Source organism: Nycticebus coucang, chromosome 2, assembly GCF_027406575.1.
Source record: "Nycticebus coucang isolate mNycCou1 chromosome 2, mNycCou1.pri, whole genome shotgun sequence".
NCBI lineage: Eukaryota > Metazoa > Chordata > Mammalia > Primates > Lorisidae > Nycticebus > Nycticebus coucang.
The window spans coordinates 45,994,217-45,998,398 of record NC_069781.1 but is presented as its reverse complement, the minus strand read 5'-3'; the positions used below and the strand labels follow the sequence as shown (position 1 = coordinate 45,998,398).

The following is a 4,182-nucleotide window of genomic DNA, read 5'->3' as shown; positions in this document are numbered from 1 at the left end:
GAAAACTTTTCTTGAACTACAGCTATCAAAGTCAGTGGCACTTCAGGAGGCTTTGGGGTAATATATAAAATCCAAATCAAATTAGAAGAATTTAAGGCGAAGAGCACCAAATGATTGCTCAGACACTAAAAAGAAATCAAAGAGATTCGTGGATTGCAGACATTCATCTTTATCCCCAAATACTGACTACATCTGGCTGTGCAGATGCAGCTGCTTAAAACCTTACATGAACTTGCCTGGAACCACTCTTTCCACGCATTTTCCAGGAAAACAGTACCTGTTTTGTTCATAGATGTTTTCATATTATAATTATAGAAGAATGTGTTATCTGTTTAGATGTTAAAGGCAACAGACAACTTATGGGGGAGAGATGGAAAAAGATGTTCAACTCAAAAAACAAATGGAGAGCTGAGCATAGGTGTGCAAAATGACTAAAGAAATAGAGAAGCCCGGCAAACCTCATCGGTGCTTGAAATTAAGGAAAGGCACCATTGACAAGCCAGAGAGTTCTTCTAGAGATAGTGATAGTGGCAACCCAAATCGAGAGGGCAAGAGGCAATGTCCAAATCACCTCCCAGAGAAAATGAGTTTGTCTGGGTGGGAAGTAGAAAAAAACCCAAGTCCCCTCCTTTGGAGAAACTTCAGAACAGTGGACCAAGAAGGCAGGGTCTTGTGGGGCCCGGGGACATGAGCTCCAAGCACAGCAGCGGCAGTGGAAGGAGGAGGCACAACCTGCCCATGTAGCAAGGATCAGCCCTGAGACCACTGCCAGCGGTGCCCAGAAGAGACTGGTCAGGACTCTTCCCTGGAGTGGTGGGCAGGCGCTGAGGAAGGGGCACGGCTGCGGCAGGCCTGGGTCCCGGCACAGTCATGCCCTCAGAGACACCTGTGCCACACATCCCATCAGGACCACCCAAAGCTTAACAACATGCTCTTTCCCCTCAGGCTGTCCTGTGGCTGAGGAAGGAAACAGTCTCTAGCTCCAGTCCGATGGAAGATTCTAAAAACATCCAAGTAGAAAGTGAGAATGCCCAAGAAAAATAAATTTACCCGTTTTGAAGATGCATACCAATCCTGGACAGAATCTTACAGGTCAAGTTGAGTAAAGAGAAAGATTAGTAACTATAAAAAGGGGTCTTTTTTTTTTTTAATCTAAAATATGTAAAAGAATATGGAGTTCCAGAGGCAATAAAATACTGGACTATTACATAATACCAACGTGTTTTCCTCCTTTGCTCTTTCAAGCATAGCTGCTTCTGTGCTTCCTTTCTCATGGAGGTTTGCGTCAGGGCAGAAAGTAGAAGTCTCGGCAATTCCTCCCTTCCTGGCTGTTGCTCCAAAGCCTAAAACAGTTCAGAGATTTGCCAAATGTCCTGAGGGAGAAAAGTTTCTCTGAGGGAACACAAAAGAACAGTGAGTATATTCTCTAAAACCAAAGAAGCTTCCCAGAAGCCTGCCTCGGGGACAGGAGTCCAGTGATTCTGCCTGTAGCTGAGACCAGAGCTGTTGGAAACCCCAAGGACTTGTTTGAGGAATGTTGGATGGCTCAGGATTGGGACACAGCTGCCTCTTACTTTATTATCTTACAGAATATGGAAGTCCCAGCAGTAAGTAGGCAACATGCCACCCTTCTATTCAACACAGCACTAGAACGAGGCAAATAGGACACATGATTCGATTTCTTAAAGCCATTGGCTCTGGAGAATCTGAGACACCTCCATCCACACCCACAGCTCAGGAACCCAGTTCAGGTGGTGAATTTGAGTTTTTCAGAAATCGAAGCATTACTTTACCCCAGTCAGCTGAAAATGTTCTTCCTAGTAAATTCAGCTCGTATAAAACACTAAGTATGCCATCTGGTCCTTCTGGAAAAAAGGTGGAGTAAAGACAGTGAAAGGTGGAATAAAGTCAGCGACTCTTAGAAGACGTGTGTTTAAAAGATCTTGGCTGGCCGGTGGCGCCTGTGGCTCAAGGAGTAGGGCGCCAGTCCCATATGCTGGAGGTGGTGGGTTCAAACCCAGCCCCGGCCAAAAACCACAAATAAAAATAAATAAATAAATAAAAGATCTTGGCTGCTTCGCAGCCCAGCTGGGCTTTGAGCTAATCACTTGGCAAGGAACGTACCCAAGCCGCCTGGGTAGACAACTTTGTAATAGCCTTGAAGAGACTCCACAAAGATTTCCTGTGGCCACTTCCTATCATCCCAGCCTCTTCTATCAGTTCTCCTTTCAAAAATGGAAAATACCGAACAGTGGGAGAAAGCTATTAAAGTCTCAATCAGCTGACCCCCTTATTTTGTTTTTTGTTTTTTTAGAGACAGAGTCTCACTTTATTGCCCTTGGTAGAGTGCCATGGCATCACACAGCTCACAGCAACCTTCAACTCCTGGGCTTAGGCGATTCTCCTGCCTCAGTCTCCTGAGTAGCTGGAACTACAGGTGCCCGCCACAACACCCAGCTATTTTTTGTTGCAGTTTGGCCAAGGCCAGGTTTGAACCCGCCACCCTGGGTATATGGGGCCAGCACCCTACCAACTGAGCCACAGGCACTGCCCCTGACCCTTTTTTAAACCCTGAGATGGATGCTGGCATCTCCAATATCCAGCCAAGTCAGGGCTGGCTCAGCAACATTGGCCCCACCCATCATGAGATAGACACAGCCTCATCCCATGAAACACAAATGCAAGATGCCTTCCTGTTACCTTTATCTAATAAAGGTGATGAATGCAGTATTGGTTCAGCCACAGACTTAACTGAAAGTAGCTCCCTGGTGGATGGAGACTGGACAATGGTGGATGAAAATTTCTCCACTCCCAGTTTAACTCAATCAGAGCTAGAGTACATCTCTGCAGAGTTGGCGAGTAAAGGGCCTCATAAATCCTAGGTCCAGCTGTGGTATTTGCTACACATTTCCATAGAGGCAGGATGACTGGACTGGTGCATTATTATCAGCCTGATTCTTAGAGAATCCTCAATAATCCATCAGATTTTGGTTACTATCCAATCTTCAGAAGTAGATGGAGCTATGTTACAGAACATGAAGACAAGACTACATGCAGTAGACCAATGGGCCTCTACAGATTGCCCTGGATACAAGCCATTTTTAAATATCATTAAGCCACAACTACAGATGCTCAATGAGGTAACAGAAGAGCAGGTCCAACCTGACACCTTCTAGCCAGCAACTATGGGTAAGACCCCCAAACAGACTAACTCCTGGACAGAGCAGAGCAGGAGGCTCCTCCGGCCACAGAGGCATCTCCCAGTGTGAGGTCGGGGTTAGCAATACGGTCAGCTGGAAAGAAGAGGACACAGCCCAAGCAGAGAAGGAGGAACCTTTGCTTGGGAACCTCTCCCTCAGGATGGGACTTAGGACTGTTCTGTGTCCTAAAAACAGTGAAATGCCATCATGAAGGACAGTATTAATTGGCAGTAGGCGGTACTGGAGTACACTGCAACTTAGTTGGATAATTTAATGGGGAGAGAACTCAGCTCAGAGTCTCTTTGGTCAAGAATTATTAGATTTTAACTAATTCTTTCTCCACTAAGAAATCTGTTTGACTTCATAAAAATGTGAAATTGAATAAAGCAAACTTTTATTTAAAATTTTTTAAAAAGTGTATGTGTGTATATGTATGTATACACATAGAATTTTTTTCAAACCAGAAACTCCATGCAATGTGAATTTAAACAAAAGGAGACAAAACTAGAAATAATAAATAGTAAGAGCTCGCTTACTCATCCTTATGGTTGTCCTAAAGGGCCTGTCCCCGGTGCTCCCCAGGCCCACAGAGTTGCTCCATACGTCTGACTCCTCTGGAGCCCTCCTCCAAAACTCCTCTCATCCCCATTTCCTTCAACTCTAGGAACCATCCCTTCATCCTGCCAATAAATATATTTCTTGCTTAAATGAGCCAAATTGATTTATTTTGTTTTCAATCACAGAATTGCAGCAGGTAAAGGTCTTGTTCACATTTTCTATCTCCCACAGAGAAGAAAGAGAACATTAAAGATGCCTTAAAGCAAATAACAAGGCATCCTATCACTCAAGAATCTAGTATCTAAATTCATTTCATGAAAATGGCTGTTCCTATGGCAACCTTTCAGTGTGTATTCAGTGACTTTATAATTTATTAACATTTTAATGTAAACTACTAGACTGTATCGGTGTATTTGGCCTTGAT

General features: G+C 44.2%; 1 pseudogene; it reads left to right on the top strand.

Annotated features, from left to right (window-relative positions):
• Positions 1–1,487: 1,487 nt before the first annotated feature.
• Positions 1,488–3,411, top strand: LOC128596462 (guanine nucleotide exchange factor subunit RIC1-like; annotated as a pseudogene).
• Positions 3,412–4,182: the final 771 nt, after the last annotated feature.